This window comes from Saimiri boliviensis, chromosome 13 (assembly GCF_048565385.1).
Source record: "Saimiri boliviensis isolate mSaiBol1 chromosome 13, mSaiBol1.pri, whole genome shotgun sequence".
NCBI classification, from domain to species: domain Eukaryota; kingdom Metazoa; phylum Chordata; class Mammalia; order Primates; family Cebidae; genus Saimiri; species Saimiri boliviensis.
This window is the reverse complement of record NC_133461.1, coordinates 53,494,931-53,514,155: the sequence shown is the minus strand read 5'-3', so window position 1 is coordinate 53,514,155 and position 19,225 is coordinate 53,494,931. Positions and strand designations below refer to the sequence as shown.

Here is a 19,225-nt window from a genome sequence, read left to right as displayed (position 1 = left end):
GGATATATACCCAGAAGTGGAATTGCTGGATCGTATGGTAATTCTAGTTTTAATTTTCTTTCTCCATTTTTTTTTTTTTTTTTTTTTTTGAGACGGAGTTTCGCTCTTGTTAACCCAGGCTGGAGTGCAATGGCACGATCTCGGCTCACCGCAACCTCCGCCTCCTGGGTTCAGGCAATTCTCCTGCCTCAGCCTCCTGAGTAGCTGGGATTACAGGCACACGCCACCATGCCCAGCTAATTTTTTGTATTTTTAGTAGAAACGGGGTTTCACCATGTTGACCAGGCTGGTCTCGATCTCTTGACCTCGTGATCCACCCGCCTCGGCCTCCCAAAGTGCTGGGATTACAGGCTTGAGCCACCGCGCCCGGCCCATTTTTTTTTTTTTTAAGAGACACAGTCTTGCTTCTTGCCTAGGCTGGAGTGCCATGGTGTGATCAGAGCTCACTGTAACCTTAAACTTACTGGCTTATGTGATTCTCCTGCCTCAGCCTCCCAAGTAACTAGGGCTACATGCACATGCCATCACACCCAGCTAATTTTGCTTTTTTTTATGGAACTGGGATCTCGCTGTGTTGCCTGGGCTGGCCTCTAACTACTGGGCTCAAGGGATAATCTCACTTTGGCTTCCCAAAACATTGGTATTACAAGTGTGAGTCACTGTACCCAGCCCTATTTTCAGTTTTTTTGAGGAACCGCTATACTGTTTTCCACAGTGATTATACCATTTTACATTCCTATCAGTGGTACACAAGGGTTCCAGTTTTTCTACATCCTTGCCAACAAGGATTTCTTGATTTGTTTTGGATAATTGCCATCCTAATAGGTGTGAGGTGGAGTCTGATTCACATTTCTCCAGTGATCAGTGATATTGAGCATGTGTTAATGTGCTTGTGGTCATTTGTGTTTATTCTTTGGAGAAATGTTTATTCAAGTCCTTTGCCCAATTTTTAAATTGTTTGGTTTTTGTGTTGTTGAGTTTTAAGAGTTCTTTATATATTGTGGATATTAACTCCTTATCTAGTATATGATTTTCAGATGTTTCCCCCATTCCATGGGTTGCCTTTTCACTTTGTTGTTAGTGTCCTTTGATGCAGAAAAGATTTTAATTTTAATATAGACCTGTGTATCTGTATTTTCTGTTTTTGTGTGTGCCTTTGGTATCACATCCAAGAAACCTTTGCCAAATCCAATGTCATGAAGCTTTTTCTCTGTTTTCTAATAAGAGTTTTATAGTTTTAACTCTAATGCATAGGTTCTTGATCCATTTTGACTTAATTTTTTTAATGGTGTGAAGTAAGGGTCAACTTCATTCATTTACATGTGGATATCCAGTTTTCCCAGCACCATTTGTTGAAAAGATTGCCCTTTCCCTGTTGAAGGGTCTTGGCATCCTTGTTGAAAATCATCTGACCATGTGTGGGCTCTGTATCCCTTTCTTTTCCATTCGTCTGTATGTCAGTGTTTGCACTGGTACAACACTGTTTTAATACTGTAGCTTTGTAGTAAATTTTGAAATCAGGAAGTGTGAGGTCTTCCAATTTGTTCTTCTTTTTCAAAATATTTGGCTATTTGGGGTCCCTTGAGATTCCATATGAATTTTAAAATGGATTTTTCTATTTCTGCATAAAAGACATTGTTTATATTTTGATAGGGATTACATTGAATCTAGAGATGACTCAAGTAGTATTAGCTAATATTAAGTCTTCCAGTCCACGGACATGGGACATCTTTCCATTTATTGATATCATCTTTGATTTCTTTCAGCACTGCTTTATAGTTTTCAGTGTATTCTTTCACCTCCCTGGTTAAGTTTATTCCTAAGTGTTTTATTCCTTTTGATGCTGTTGTAAATTGAACTTTCTTAATGTTTTGAATTATTCATTGTTAGTGTATAGAAATACAACTGATTTTTATGTGTTGATTTTGTATCTTGCAACTTTGCTGAATTTGTTTCTTTTAACCATTTCTTGTAGAATTTTTAGGGGATATTTTTGTTTCTGTTTTTGTTTTCTTGAGACAGGATCTCACTTTGTTGCCCAGGCTGGAGTGCTGTGGCATGATCACAATCTACTGCAGTCTTTATCTTCCCAGGCTAAGTTGATTGTCCCACTTCAGCCTCCTGAGTAGCTGGAGCTACAGGTGTGTGCCACTACACCTGGCTAATTTGTGTGTGTTTGTGTGCATGTGTTTGTGTGTGTGTCTGTGTGTGTGTGTGTGTGTGTGTGTGTGTGTGTGTGTGTTAGAGATGGGGTCTTGCCATGTTGCCCAGGCTGGTCTCAACCTCCTAGACTCAAGTGATCTGCCTGTCTTGGCCTCCCAAAGTGCCAGGATTACAGATGTGAGCCACCATGCCTGGCCATTTTTAGGGTTTCCGACATCTAAGCTCATGTCATCTGTAAACAGATAATTTTATTTTTTTTCTTTCCAATTCGGATGCTTTTTATTTCTTTTCCTTTACTAATTGCTCTGGTTAGGACTTCTAGTACTATGCTGAATAGCAATGGCAAAAGTGGGCATTTTTGTCTTTTTCTGCTCTTAGAGGAAAAGCTTTTGGTCTTTTACTATTGACTATGATGTTAGCTATAGGTTTAATGTTTTTAAAAAGATCACAGGGCACTTCTGATTTTTCCCATTTATTATTAAGATCAGTTTGTATGCTTTCAGCTTGCATGGTCCTTTTTAGGATCTTATTCTATCATATAAAGTGAGTACTGCCTGTATTCTCTAAGATAATATTTCCCCCAGCTGGACTGTCCTCCTTCAGATGAAGAATTTTGTCTGGCTCACTACTGTATCCCCTATACCTAACCTAGCCTAATGTCTATCATGTAGTAGGTACTTAGTCAATGGTGTATGAATGATTCTTACTTTAAACATGAGTTTTTCTGGGTTCCCACTGTATATGCCGTGTGTCCCCCATTCTCCAAATATGTGGATTCCTTATGATAGGAAATTTGTCTGGGGTATTAGAGAGTCTCAGATAGACTGTCTCACCAGGAGGATTGCGTAAGACTCCAAATTGGTATCTCTTACTTATTTTAAGGCTTGCATGTATTACACATTCTGTGTTGTATTAACTGGTTATTACAATATTGTGGTATTGTCAGTTCAGCACTTAGACATGGAATCTAGTTCCTTTTGAAATGCAAAATTCACTACAAATGGAAGGTGGTAGTAAAGTGTAGTTAGTGGCAGGGTTGCTGTTGTGAACTTGAGTTCTTCAAGGAGATCACAAAGAGACTGTGACATTTTACTCTGGGGTATGACTGTGAAAGGCAGGTACCATGGATCAGGTCAGGAGAAAAGATCTTTTAGCTCTTTTCTTTCTTCAGGTGACATATTTCTTCAGAGACTTCCCTGCAGATGAAGCCTCAGCCTGGGGTCAGTAAAAATACAACCCCAAATCACCACCTGCTATGCTGTGTATCCATATTCCCCGAGTTGTCAGATGCATGTCTAGTGGCACCATTTATCTCTTATAATTCAAAACCAAATTCTGTAAAGGGTACTGTTTGTTTAAAGTTGAGTCCTCTTTATTTTCATATATAAACTAAACATTGATTATGTGCCGACTGTGTTTAAATTACCATGGTAAGTCCTGAGAGGAGACAAAGATGAGTAAGAGTTACTCCCTGCCCGCAAGGAAGTGCCCATCTGGTGAGGACAATCCACACCGCACATAATTTATTTTTATTTTTCTTGAGACAGAGTCTCATTCAGTCACCCAGGCTGGAGTAATGTCACAGCTCACTGCAGCCTTGACCTCCCAGCCTCAGGTGATCCTCCTACCTCAGCCTACTGAGTAGCTGGGACCACAGGCATGCACCACCATGTCTGGCTAATTTTTGTAGTTTCTGTAGAGATGGGGACTTGCCACATTGTCCTGCCTGGCCTTGAACTTCTGGGTTCAAGCAATCCCCCTGCCTTGGCCTCCCAAAGTGCTGGGATTACAGACATGAACCACCAGGCCTGGCCCACGCAGCCTATAATTTAAATGGAACTACCTCATGAGAACAGTAGTAACAACAGATGTATTGGTCCACTTGGGCTGCCCTAACAAGACACCAAAGACTGGGTGGCTTAAACAACAGAAATGTATTTTCTCACAGTTCTAGAGTCTGGGAGTTTGAGACTAGGGAGCCAGCATGGTTGAGATCTGGTGAGGGCTGGCTCTCTTCCTGGCTTGTAGACAGCTACTTTATGGCCATGTTCTCACATGACCTTTTCTCTGAGTGTGAGAGGCACATGTGAGAGAGTGAGATTTCTTTCTTCCCCTTCTTAGAAAGACTTCAGCCCTCTTGGATTAGGACCCCATTCTTATGACCTTATTTAAATTCAGTTACTTCCTAAAAGCCTGTGTCCAGATATAGTCAAATTAGGGGTTAGGGCATCAACATATGACCTTTTAGGGGACACAATTCAGACTATAGCAGCAGAGATACACGGCACTTATAGAGGACCCCCAGTGTGCCAGGCACTGTGCTGGTATCCTCATTCAGTCCCCCATATGCACCTGTAAGATGGGTACTGTCATTTCTCCCTGCTTTACAGATGAGGAAACTGGGACTCAAAAGAATTATTTTCCAAGGACACTTCACTTAGCAGAGCCAGGACTTGAAACCAGGGCCATGGGAATTGAGGGAGTGTCAGAGTCGTTGCCTTGAGGATGAGCAGGGAAGTCTCCCAGCCGGGCTGGGGCAGAGCCAGCATCTTCAAACCAGGCATGTGTTATATTCAGGATCAAGCTGTTCTGTGGCTGCACAAAGGAATGTGTATTTAAAAGAGTGGTGGACGTGGACACACATGTTAGGTTGGTCTGTGTTCTATGTAGAACCATGGATTTTAGCCTTTCTCACTTGGGTAGTCAGGAGCCATTGGCAGATTTTTGTTTTGTTTGTAGAGATGGACTAGGATTACAGGTGTGAGCTACCATGCCTGGCACCATGGGTGGTTTTTGAGCAGAGGAGTGACATGGATTTGTATTTTAGAAAACTAATTTCTGGAGGCATTGTACACAGTAAGCCTGGAGGAAAGAAAACAAGTTAGAGAGCAATTGTCATAGCCCCCGTGGGGCTGGGGAGAGCAAGGGAGATACATATGAAAGGTTTTAGGAGATAGAATCAGCAGGACTCCTGTTTGGTTTCAATTTGATTTTTGGTTGTGGTTGGGAGGAAAAAGGAAGAATTGAGGATGTTCTGGATCACTAGTTGGATGATACTGCCATACAGAGCAAGAGAGGAAATACAACAAGAGGAACAAGTTTGAAGGATTAAGCAATGTTATAATTTCTTTGCCAATTTGTCATCAATTAGGAAATGTTACACCAGTATTTTAACTCTGTTGGGCAAGAAATGTATGTAGTACTGAGTATTAATAAAGTACTCGAAGTAGTTGGAGGAGTAATTGGGGGACCATAACTGGGACCGCTAGTGACGATTTATTGTGATTTAAGAAGTCAGTTAAAGCAGGGGATTATAAAAATGAATTAACATTGAATAAATATCTTGTTATTACTTTTGATGTGGGGCTAAGGCCTTTACTTTGTGAGTTTGGTGATGGATTTTTAACTTGAATTTCTTGCATAAGCCACATCTACAATACATTCCTGTGACTTTCAGTATTGGGGTCACTAAAGTGTAGTAAGAGGTTAAAATCATTTGTGAAGCAATATTGGGTGGATGCCCGTTAGTTTTATAAGTCTTTCACACTTATCTTGCTTTCACCTAACCCTAAAGCAACTTTTAAAGTCATCTGCCATTTTCAAGTCTTTTCAAAGCATTTATTTATTTTTCATAAATGTAATTTTTTTACATTATTTCATGTAGTTATGCAATGAACGATGAGTTCGGTAATTGTTATTTAACAAGGCTGTATATATTTATATATAGCAATTGTTATATAACAAGGGCAATAGGAATAAACACATTTGGAAATAATCGCTTTGAGACTATCAGTAAGCATAGGGCTTAAGTAGTAAAGAGAAAAGCCCACTGGCTTGAGTATTCAATAGGTGAAGGGCATCTAGCGTTCTCTCTCTCTGTCTCTGTCTCTGTCTCTGTCTCTGTCTCTGATTTAGGAGAGTGAAGATTGGCTAAGCGAGTTTCCACTGTGTGTTACTTTTGCGTGCTTATGTATATATAACACAGGGCAAGTGTAGACATCGGTGTGAAATGATGGTACTATGTCATTGCATTATAAATTACTGATTATTTCTGAGACAGTTACAAAGAGGAAATGTAGATTGTAGGAGGCATTATGCAATGATAGTTTAAAATGAAAGTGGTGTTGGTGGAATTTTGCGTTAGATACAATAGTGAAAGGAAGTGGATTGAGTTCAGGGGAAAAAGTAGGGGATCTGACAGTCTGTTGGATTATTAGAAAGAGATGAATGGAAATATTTCCTTCTAAAAATAGGATTTACATGTCATTTGCTAATTCATGCCTGCATAGACCCCTAATGCCATCAGGTAAAATTATCATTGCTTCAAAGTGAGCCCACCTACTTTCTGACCATGCTAAAAGCACTGCTAATGATAGCATCTAAAACAGCTTGCAAATACAGTCCATTATAGTAGGAACTCAGTTATTTTCCCTTGATAATTAGCATTGATTCGCTAGCACAGGAAGAGAAAGCTGAAGGCGTTTGGGAATGCTGGGCTCCACCTTGCAGCAAGTCTGTGCCTGATGGAGCTCTGATGGATGGGTGGGCAGTGAAGAAAGCACTAGCCAGTGGCCCAGCAGTGTGTTAACCATGTAAGAGAAGGGCCCAGAGTGTCATTTGCCACCTTAAGAGACCAAGCAAATTATTGTAAAATGCAATATGTTCCTTAGTTCATGGTCCTTCAGGAATATTGGCCTCTGCCACTAGGTTAGGAATAGCTAGTAAACATGAAATATTTTAGGGACCGCTTTCCTCTTAACCTGTTGCCCTGATTTGCTTTTGTTACTTTAATAATGGAGAGAAATTGAGCCTCTCAATACTTTTAATGGGTGTATTATATCACTTTTAACAATTTAAAATAGTTTGTACAAAAGTGCAGCGTATTATAAACAAATATAAATATCCTTCATACTCAAAATTACATTTGGGAAAATGTCACATTTGTAAACATTTGCCATATTCACTTCTGATACCTTTAGAGAAGTAAGACATTACAGATACAGTCAAGCTTCCCTTCCAGCCCAGCACGATTCTATTTTCCTCTTTCCCTCTCCAGAGGCCACCAGTGTCCTCAGGCTGGTACATGTCTTTTCCATTCATGTCTTATACTTTTATTGCATGTTGTTAACCGTTAACAACATATAGCTTCATGTTTTCAAATTTGCATAATATCCTTTGAAGTTTGTATTTTTCATCCAATGTGTAAGTGTTGAAGTTGGCCCATGTTGAAATATATTTTAAATCAAGAACAATCATTTTAATGTCTTAAATCAAGTGTTTCATCATACAAATATATGATATAGTTAGGCATTACGGGTAATCATTTAGGTGGATTCTGTTTTCTTAGGACCTTAACAGTGCTATAGTGCAGCAGTCCCCAACCTTTTTGGCACCAGGGACTGGTTTCATGGGTGACAATTTTTCTAAGGGTGTGGGGGGTTGGGGGACATGGTTTTGGGATAGAACTGTTCCACCTGAGGTCATCAGGCATTAGATTCTCATAAGGAGTATGCACAACCTGGAATCCACACATGCACAGTTCACAATAGGGTTTGAGTTCTTGTGAGAATCTAATACTGCTGCTGATCTGACAGAGGTGGAGCTTAGGTGGAAATGATGCTCGCTCGCCCACTGGCTGCTCACCTCCTGCTGTGTGGCTCAGTTCCTAATGGGCCACAGACCACAGTACTGACCAGCTACCCAGGGGCTGAGGACCCCTGCTTTAGTGAACATCTTTTCTTTTTTTCCTTTTTTGAGACAGAGTTTCACACTGTCGCCTGGGCTGGAGTGTAAAGGTGTGATCTCAGCTCACTTCAACCTCTGTCTCTCAGGTTCACACAATTCTCCTGCCTCAGCCTCCTGAGTAGCTGGGATTACAGGCACACACCACTATACCCAGCTAAATTTTTGTATTTTTAGTAGAGATGGGGTTTCACTGTGTTGGCCAGACTGGTCTCAAACTTCTGACCACATGATCCGCCCACCTCAGCCTCCCAAAGTGCTGGGATTAAAGGAGTGAGCCACCATGCCTGACTTAGCAAACCTCTTTATATACGTTTTTATGCACATGTGCAAAACATTGCTGGGGTATATGTCTAGATGTGGAATTGTCTGGTCTAAGGATCAGTGATACTGTATATTGGCAAATCTCTCTCCAAGGGTTTTTACAGGGACTTGTCTTGTCAATGATATGATATAATTTAAGATGTAAAAAGACTACAAAAGAAGAAATGAATATACTCTGTATATTTATACAGTATAAATAAGGGGTGTGCCTAATGACATTTAGGGTTTTGGGAGTTTTTTAATTAGCTGTTTCTTTATTGAACATTTCCTGTGTACTGAAACATTGTGGAAGCTTCTGGAGCAATTTGAGAGTAGGTGCCATGACGTTCATAAAAATGTCTATATTCAGTGTCTGCAGAGCAGTACATTTTGGGGATAAAATAAACAAAACTATGTGGAAGAAATAAGGTCTGGTCTCTATTTACAAGAAATTTCAAGTCTAGCTGGGATTATATAATATATATGAAAGATACACATTAATGAATGAAACTAAGTAGTTGAAAATAACGTAATTTGTAGAAGTAGCTTGAAAATTAAGTTGAAGAAGTCTATGTTGACAAAAGGACAAAATGAAAACCACTCAGTGAGCCGGGTGTGGTGGTATGTGTCTGTAGTCCCAGCTATTTGGGAGGCTGAGGTGAGAGGATCACTTAAGTTGAGAACTTCGAGGCTGCAGTGAGCCAATGATCATGTCACTGCACTCCGGCCTGGGTGACAGAGCAAGACTCCATCTCTAAAAACAAAAATCTACTCAGTGACACCATTCTTTTTTTTTTTCCTACCCCTCCTTTCTCCATCTTAGAATTAAACATTGAGAGAATGAAGTTATTAGAGCATTCATTCAGCAACCGAAAAATACAATTAAAGGGATAGGAACCACTCAGGGTCTTCTGATTATGAACCAGGTTGGAGACACTGAGGCCAGATGCCCTGTGGGAGGTAGGGCACTCTAGATGTGTCTTGAAGCCCTGCCCATCTTCTGCCTGGGCTGTAGCTGCACAACACAAGGCTACAAGTGTTTGTTACTGGCTATCCCATATTCAGTGCTTTCACACATTTCATGCTGTCTCATATTCAGAGCTCACTGAAGTCTGTTACTGCACCTAATTAACTCTTATGTCCATAAAGTTCCTGAGCAAAGGCATGTGGGAAGATGAAGGTTTGCCACCAGGGCAGTTCCAGCGATGGAGAAAATCTCAGGGGTATGGTATTAAGTTCAATCACGGCAGGCTCAGGAGTGAAGAAGTGGTTTTGCATCTGCAAAATGTTCCTCTAATTCCTACCAGCTCCAACATTTAGCAGTGCACAGGCAGGACAGCATCCTTAACTTCTTGCCAAAAGTCTGTACCTCCACTGATTGGGTTTTTTACCTATGGGAATTAAACTTCTCTTCTATAATGGCAGTTGGCTGAAAGAATATTTGAGTGTCTGTGTCTGTGTGTTTAATAACCAGTTTTGCTGGAGCCACGGTGCAAACCCAGGAACATTGGTTTCATTCTGTGTACACATCACTGGGGGCAGGTTACAGAGAGGGCATCACGGAAAAAGTCAGATTTTTTTCCAGGATTTGAATCAGGAGTCTGAAGAGGAGAGGGGTGGATGTGCAGAGGCTGGGAGGCAAGGATCAGTCATGTGGGGTGGTTTAGGGCTTGCACATTTGCTGAGCTGGACCAGAAGACCTGCTTGGAATAAGTGAGAAGCCATGCTAGTGAAGGCCAGGTGCCTGGTAGGGGGAGGCTCGGAGCCTGGCAGTTGTGTTAGTTTGCTGTAATGCATAGTGGAAAGAGGCAACTGGTCGAGGACCAGTGGCATGATGAAGTGTCTTCAGGGTGCACAGCTTCTGTGGCAGTTTGGTGTGGACAGAGTCTGGGGCAGGCTCTGTATAGCAAGCCAGTCATGAGAAGCAAGGACTGAGATGAAGGTTGGTGTGACAGGAACAAGGAAAGGGAAGAACATAGAGCAAGAACGCAGGAGAACAAAGAAAGTTCAGGACCCTCAGCCTCCAAAGGCCTCTGAGGATGCGTGACCATCTACTAGAGTGGAATATGGAGATGTACTTTTGGGAAAAGGATCTTATATTTGGTTAAACAGAGCAGGTCTTCAGCAAATACAGGAATTCTTAATTTCAGGTAGGAAAATGGTAGCAGCATCTTCTAATATTTCTTTTTGGAAAGATTTGTGTCATTTTAGTTCCCACAACTCTGTCTGCCAGCATCATTAACTTACCTGACTTGTTTAGAAACAAAAATTCCAACAGTACCTCTGAGACCTTGCTAGTCTAAGTGTGATTTGGGGATCAGCTGCATAAGCATCATTTAGGCACTTGTTAGAATGTAGAGTCTCTGGGCAAGGGGTGGTGGCTCACACCTGTATTCGCAGCACTTTGGGAGGCCAAGGCTGGTGGATCACCTGAGATCAGCAGTTCAAGACCAGCGTAGCCAGATGTGGTGGCATGTGCCTATAGTCTCTGCTATTTGGGAGACTGAGGTGAGAGAATCACCTGAACCTGGGAGATGGAGGTAGCAGTGAGCTGAGATCATGCCACTGCACTCCAGCCTGGGCAACAGAGTGAGACTCTGTCTCAATAAATAAATAAATAAAAATAAAGAGTTTAAAGAAAATGTAGAGTCTCTGATCCCAGACCACCTGAGTGAGAATCTGCATTTTAACATGGGGGAAAGGGGAGATTTGTGTGCATCACAAAGTATTAGATGCTTTGCTCTGACACACTGCCTTCCTGTGGCTTAAAAATAAAATTATAACTTAAAATGTTATGGCATATTCAGTTTTGTTTTCTGAAAGGCTGTAATAAATACCCAAAATGCCATTTAAAAAATGCTTATACTATCAGCTATAGAAATGATGAATTTAGCCAGAAGTACACTGTCTGTATTTCTGCTCTGGAATGTAAACTCCATGGGAAGGGCCTCATTCCACTGTTCCACTGCTTGCAACAGAGCTGGTACACACAGGTACTCAAAAAATATTTGTGAAATTTTGTATAAGTAAATAGATGAAATTTAATTATATATTGGTGTTTTAAATTAGTTCTGTGTGCACATTTTAAAACCATGCCTTATGTTGATCAAATTAAAAACTTTAAATTATAAAGATAAATGCTTACTCATTGAAAACATAGAAGGAAAGGAAAGCACACACATAGAAAAACCACCTTTTACTCCCACTACTTATAGATTATGTTTTAGGGTATTTCCTTCTGTGACTATTTTTACACAGTTTGTCTTACTACACATCTTATTTGTAGCCTGACTTTTCCATTTATCATCATGATACAGTAACTGGTTTATTGTATGTCCTAAGCTTTAGACTAGGCATTTGAGATACTTTTCTTGTTTGCTTATTATATTCACAAAAGGCTGTATGATTACATCACATTTTCACATGAGGAAACAAAGGTTGAGAGTTTGTCTGTCTTACTAGTAGTCAGATTTAGTCCATGATCAAGTTGAGATTTTAACTTGGTAGCATTTTCTAGAGCCTCTGCTTTTTCTAGCCCACTAGAGTAAGCATTTCCTTAGTTATGACTTTTCATTGTAAAATAATATTTTGCTAGGTGAATATGTTTAATTGGGCTAAGTCTCTATTTCTCAATATTCTAGTTTTCTTGTTTCTCAATACTACATGTAATAATACAATGAATATTTTTGCATAGAAATTTTTTCTATATTTTATTTATCTTAGGGTAGATTTCTTAGAAACATGTTTAAGTCTCTTGAAATGTACACAGAGAACTTTCCAAAAGATTTGCACCAATTTTCATTCCCACCAGTCACTGTAAATATATTGTGTATTTGAATGCCTATAGACAAAGCAATATGCGTTTTTCCTGCTTCCACAGAAAAAAATATATTTAGATGTATTTTCTTTATGCTTCAAATAATATGATTTTTATTTCACTTAATTGACTTTTGTTACTGAAATACTTAGCTTTCCCTAAATATCAGCTTCTTTAGTACATAGAATATTAGCATGAGATTCATATTCTGCCCTGCTCAAACCCTATTTTAATAAAGTTCACAGTTTCTTAAGAAGATATGCATTTACATTGATATATATTTCTGGGTTTTTGTTTGTTTGTGTGTTTTTTGAGATGGAGTCTCACTCTTGTTACCCAGGCTGGAGTGCAGTCGCACAGTCTCGGCTCACTGCAACCTCTGCCTAATGGAGTCAAGTGATTCTCCTGTCTCAGCCTCCCAGGTAGCTAGAATTATAGGCCCCTGCCACCATGCCTGGCTAATTTTTGTGTTTTTAGTAGAGATGGGGTTTCAGCATGTTGGCCAGGCTGGTCTCGAACTCCTGGCCTCAAGTGATCCACCCACGTTGGCCTCTCAAAGTGCTGGGATTACAGGCATGAGCCACTGTGCCTGGCCAACATTGACATGTACTTCTTAATTTCAGAATTCTTCATAAACTGGGGGTTTTGTGGTTATACAACCTAGTTATTCAACTTTAATGTGTATTTAATACCACTTGTTCTCAAAAATCAAAACATGTCATTCTTAGACTATCATATAGTGTTTCTTTCTTTCCTTTTCTCCCTCCCTGTCTTTCTTCCTCCTTCCTTCCCTTTCTGTCTGCCCTCCTCCCTCCCTTTGTTATTTCTTTTTGGTAGCAGGAAAGCAGATGATATACAGAGAAAAAAACCTATTGTAACAACAGCAAAACCAACCAAACTGACCTTTACTTATATGTAGCTTACTTTGATCCTTTAATAAAACTATTGAAGAAGGAAGTATCTCCCACTGCTAATATTTGAAATAATAATAGATCATTATAAAATATAAGAGCTCTGTATTGAATCAGGACCATAGAGGAAATAACAAAAAATATATGAACCTGATGTATTATACATTGTATGCCTATACTGAAATATTTTGTGTGCCCCATAAATAGATACACCTACTATGTACTCATAAAAATTAAACATTAAACATTAAAATAGTATTTGAAAGACAGAACACCGCCTTACTCATTTAGCCATGTATATTTTGTACATTGCATGTTTATTTGTAGTATAGCTTTCTCAGATATAATCACAATTGCTTTAATATGGCAAAAATGCATTTTGTTATTAAAACAGAGCCTCTTATAGGCAGGCTTATCTATCATAGGTATGATTTTTGTGGTCTAATAGTACCCCAATAAAATGGAAATTTAAAGATAACATTAAAGTTTAATAATTTGTTTGAGACTAATAAACCAGTGAATTAGGAAAACAAATACACATGTGTGCCTTCCAAAACGTATTATAAAGTTTTGCAATTTTGAAATACATGATAAACTGTAGGACACTAATATATAATTGCATAAGCAGTTAAGGACTCATGAGAATGAGTTGATTTTGTTTAAATTTTAAATATCCTATTTCTGACTTCTTTTAAAGAAGTTTTTATGCACTGCCCTTTTGCATTTATGCAAGGCTGCTCATAGCCTGAAGGCATGGGTCAGTTACGCCTGTATGAGTAGGAAATTAAAGGCTTTTACAATTCCGATTTGAAATTTTGAAAGGATATGATAAATATTTGAGATAAATGTATATTTTTGGTTAAAACATGTAACGTTTTTCTCCTATCTCTATTGTTCTGAAATATCATTTAGTTTTATATAACTTTGAGAAAAGATTGCTTTCTTTTTGTGAACTCTTCCTTTTCATTAAAAAATTGTAAGTACAATATTTACCTTTGAAGGTAACAGGAATTAGCAGTGATTGCTGTTTTGAGGTTGTTTTTCTTAAGTGGGCTTTTCAAAGACTGGAAGTTATTTTTAGGCTGAGGTGGCAATCAGTGTGTAGGTCAAAAAACAGATTTGTTATTTTCTATTGTAGAAATATGATCTTTGAAACACTGTAATTATTTACATTTTAAATTGTTAAAATTGAACAATACAGTTATGGAATGAATATCTCAATACACGATTATGTAGTTTTTAAGACACGTTTGCCAACTCAAGAGAAACTTTTCTAATTATGATAGTATTCCTAGCTTAAGAAGTAGCCTTTGTAATGCCACCTTTAATACTTTTCAGCATTCTATAGGTGAACAATTCAAGAACTATATTTGTAAAGTGATGTTTTAAAAAGAGCTAATGATAAAGGCAGGAAATCATTTAAAACATTTTGTATATTCCAGAGACTACTCAAATATTAATCCTGTTTTCAGGAGTGACTTCTTAAGCATGGAAAAGATTTTCATTTATTTAGACCAATTCATTATTTATTAACTTCATTCAATAAATAGTTACATTGTACCTACTATATGCCAGGCACTATTTTAGTGAGTTTGTTCACTCAGTAAGTCAGCTCTATAACATGGAAAAAAATGGAAACAGTTTCACCTGCCTCATAGCCACCGTCAATAGCTCAGCATAGATAGTCTTCTGTTCATTTGCAGCCAGGCACTCATTGACTCATTCATTCACTTATTCGTCAGGTACCCATTGAGGGCTTTCTGGGTGCTGATCCCTGTGCTAGGAACTGTGCGGTTGTGAGTCGTGTTCTGAAGGGTGAAGGCTGAGGATCTTGAGAGCCCAGAGGAGGGATCCAGCCCAACCCGAGGGAGCAGGAAAGGTGGTCTGGAACCAGCACCCTTTGGACCTAGGCTAGAGGCCGAGCAGGAACCATTGAGAACAGAGGCAGGAGGTCAGTGACCCAGGCAAGACCCCTCACCCCCAAGCCCCCAAATTTTTATTTTTATTTGGAAAATTTATAGGATTAAAGTAATAATTGGAAAGGAAATAAAAATGGAAACATTTCCTATTTTCCCTATTCTTATCTGGAGACAAACTTAATTTCTGTGTTGCTGTTTTCTCTCTTAAATATCCCCTTACTAAATAGTCTGTCCATATTAATTAGACTGGGTAATCCTAACTCAAGAAAGCATTTGGCAATTAAAAGATGAGGGACTCAGGGTCCAGCCGTTCTCCTTGGCCTTCATTTCACTTTGTCTCTCTTTTCTCCCCTCTTCTTCTCAGGCCTGGCTGGCGAGGTGCCTGGTTGCCATTTCGCCTCTGAGCAGGGTGTGGCTGCCAGCCCCCAGCTCTCCATGCCTGGTCAGGCACTTGTATCCCTTGACCTGTTCACCATTTCTCCTTTCTCATTTTTCCCATAGTCTGTCCTGCTTAAAACTCCTAGGTTCTAAGGGACACCCCTGTGTTGATTGCCTTTCCTTTGCTGGACACCTGAGACGGGCTAAAAGGTAAAATTTGGCTGGTGCAGTGGCTCACGCCTGTAATCCCAACGTTTTGGTAGGACAAGATGGCGGCGATCACTTGAGGTCAGGAGTTGGAGGCCAGCTTGGACAACATTGTGAAATCCTGTCTCTATGAAAAATATAAAAATTAGCCAGGCATGGTAGCCCATGCCTGTAGTCCCAGTTTGGAGGTGGGAGGATGACTCGAGCCCAGGTGGTCGGGGCTGCAGTGAGCTGAGATTGTACCACTGGACTCCAGCCTGGGTAACAAAGCAAGACCTTCTCTCAAAAAAAAAAAAAAAAAAAAAAAAAAAAAGAAAGATTGGGCCAGGCCAGGCACGGTGGCTCATGCCTATAAGCCCAGCCCAGCCCATGGGGAAGCTCAGGAGGGTGGATCACCTGAGGTCAGGAGTTCAAGACCAGCCTGACCAACATGTTAAAAACCCCGTCTCTACTAAAAATACAAAATTAGCTGGGCATGGTGATACATGCCTGTAATCCCAGCTACTCAGGAGGTTGAGGCAAGAGAATCACTTAAACCCAGGAGGCAAAAGTTGCAGTGAGCCAAGATCATGCCATTGCACTCTAGCCTGGGCAACAAGAGCAAAACTCCATTTCAAAAAAAAAAAAAAAAAAAAAAGTGAAATTCTGTTTTTGTCGTCTTGCTGTTGAACTTATCTGTATTTTGAATTACTTCCATGACTGAGTGTATTTTGCAGTACTCAGGGGATGCCTTCATAGTGTACATGTGTCCTAGAAATGCATCCGTCAGAGCAATAGTCCATAGGAAGGAAGGAGCAAGGGCCTGGTTATTATTGTTTTTAGGGTGCCTCTTAGAGAGTGGCTCAGTAGTGATCTACTTGTAGATGATTACTATCTCAGGCTGCAGGAACGGACCATCCAGGCTCCTGCTTATTCTTCCCCTCAGTGGGGAGGAGACCCAGAGTAGACTAGCCCCAGATGTCCTCCCATTCCCTGCCTGCTACAGGCTAACAGCTTCACTGATCTTGGTGCATTTCATGGCTTCTCGGCACCAGCCAGTGAATTACAAAGTCTTCTGATAAGATGCAAGGCCATATCACAAGCAGTTAACAAAAATAAACAGAAACTGCAGTGGCTGTAAGTGTAAACATCGCTGTACACATAGGGGCCATGCTCTCTGGGGACTGGTACCCCTCCAGGCCTAAGGTGCCCCTGACCTCCAGGGATGTCTGGGATGAGCTGGTGGTGGCTACAAACTTCTGTATTCCCCAAAAGGGTGGGCACATAATAAAAACAATTCTGAACAGAAAACTGGCCTTACTCCAAACATTTATAAATCAAACACTCATAAACTAAATGGCTGTGGCGATCAGTGTTTTTAGAGGCATGCCGTTCTTTATATTAAAAGGTCCCCAAAGCCCATGGTTTGAGTCATGTCTGAAAAGCAAATAAAGACTTTCCATGAATTTCCCCACAGCCATCTTCTGGTAAGGGAAATAAGCACATTTACTTTTGTGAGTGAAAGCCTTTTTACAGGTTCAGGTGAGGAAGATCTTATATCTAGTCATTTCTTGACCCTGTGGAGGACAGTTCATCAGATGAAATGACAAGTACAGATTTCATAAGATGTGGTTGGTTGGTTCATTAAACAGGCACGTATTGAGGACCTGTTAAACTCCAGATTCTGTTGTACATGGTAAGGACAGCAGCATGTAACAGAGATAGGGTCCCCACTCTTGGGGACTTATATTTATTCAAACAAATAATGACACAGATATCAAATAGTAATAAGTGCTCTGCAGAGAATTAAAATATAGAGAGTGATTGGAGACATACTTATATATCTTTAAAAAGAATACTAGAGAAGACACATGTGGTGTTAGGGGGCCCTCATTTGTTCGCAAAAGATATGATGACAAGGGATGATGATGTGAGTCAGAGTAACCACCATTTACCCACTTTGCATTGCTATTTATTAGAAGGGCTATTTGAACTTTCTAGCTGCCAAACTGGACAGTGTATGCTCTGTGAAGAGCAGGAGTATTTTTGGTCATCTTTGAGTCATCAGCACGTAGCACTGGGCCTGCTGTGTACTTGGTGTTCAGCAAACACGTTTTGAATGAGTGAGTGGAACACAACTAGATTCATTAGCATTTTTCCTATAGCCCTAAGTATAAGAAAGGTCACTTTTTATTTATTTTAAACTGAGGAACATTATCCAGTCATGACTTAGATGGGTGATTTTAAAATTAAATCTCTTAAAAAATATTGTGTTTTTAAAAGAAATTTACTGTTTTCTCTTAGATAACTTGGAGGAGCCAAGGAACAAACTGGAAAACTATAAATTATTTATTAGACTGTGATACTGAATTTTATTTTTTGGTTGGCCTGACTTCTCAATTGCTTTCCTAGTTATTTGACTTGGATGGAGTTGACGTTTTAATCCTTCCATGAGGAGGCTCAGTGTCAGCTGTGTACTATGGGAAACCATTAAGAATTGGAAATTAAAATTGGATCCTTAGAAGATGTGGAGCAGGGGAGCGTGCAGGCCGTGGAGTTGGACCTGGGTGACTGTACCTGTTTCTCAGGCCTTTTGGGAGGAGGAGACCTCATGAATGAGTAGAGCCATTGGTATTACTGTGGAAGTGATTTAACTTTTTAGGATAATCACAGGTAATGAATTTTATCTGACACGTAGCAGGATTCAAAAAGGGACATTCCACACATGCTGTCCAATCTCATAGAAGACCTCTAAGGATGCTGTCTGTAATACGTAAAGGAAGCATTGAGAGAACTTTTAAAGTAAGATGCTTTCAGAATAAATCAGATGGTTTCCTTTTGAAAAATATTCTTAATAACAATATAAATCATGTCAAGAAAAACCCTTCCAATAAATCATTTACCGTTTTATTTTCCTTGGCCACCATCTGAGGGAATAGATTACTTTTTTTCTTTGACCTTCGATGTCGAGTTTTCCATTTACCACTTCCAAGACACCTTTACCTTTTCTGCATATGGAAGATGCTCTGTTTAATAAACTGTTGAACGAATGCCGCGTGAACAAGGTGCTAAAAACATCATGTTCTTCCTTCCTGATGTAATATAAGTAGAGACAAGTCTTTCCCTTTAGTTGGTGAGTGATATAAAAGCTTTTATGTTCTTGGGCACTGGCTGAACAGCCATTCTTTTCTCTATTATTGCTGCAACATCTTTGAATTAAGATTGAGGCCTCCAACTTGCTCTTAAAATAGTTTCCTGTGTCTGAACAGTGTTACAAAGTAAGTTCAACAAGTCTGGAAAACATAGTTCATTGCAGAAGTACTAAACTAATCTATTGGTTGTTGCCACAGTATACCCAAGTTAGAGAACTTGACATATAGAACAGTAAAAATGAGCCCATAGCCCAGGAACAAGTATAAGCTACGTGGGGGCTACATTCAGACCGTCAGTGTTCCGTGAAATTGAGACATTTCAAGGCTTTATTTACTGCTGACTTTTATGTGTTCAAAGCACATATTTTTAGTTTTTGGCTCAGCCCTCATCAGATTATCAGATTCCTTATTATAAAACCTTTTATTATTTTTCTTGGCAGAGTAGGGAGGAGTTAGCTAAGTAGAGAGATTTCACAATTAAAAAGGAAAAAAAAACTTTTTAAATAAGAGACTAAGCAAAAAAAACAAAAAGTGTTAAAGTTCCATTTTGTTAAATTTTGAAAGGGATGCATTAAAAATCTTATTTGTACTACTTATATGGGTAATATAGAAAGTGATCTTCAAATCATTTGCATTTGTTTTTGGAAAAAAAAT

At 39.6% G+C, this 19,225-nt stretch overlaps 1 protein-coding gene across 3 annotated transcripts in view; it reads left to right on the top strand.

The window, feature by feature from the left end:
* Positions 1 to 19,225, top strand: part of TTC39C (tetratricopeptide repeat domain 39C) — a 123,565-nt gene that overhangs the window by 20,339 nt on the left and 84,001 nt on the right. Inside the window, exon 1 of one of the 3 annotated variants that reach the window (XM_074383668.1) lies at positions 1 to 19,225. This exon is cut by the window's left edge and continues 14,459 nt beyond it; it is cut by the window's right edge and continues 14,285 nt beyond it. The exons of 1 other annotated variant lie outside the window; for it this stretch is intronic. The gene's annotated coding sequence lies outside the window, so the exon portion shown is untranslated. One more of the 3 variants, XM_039463823.2, reaches the window with a different exon arrangement.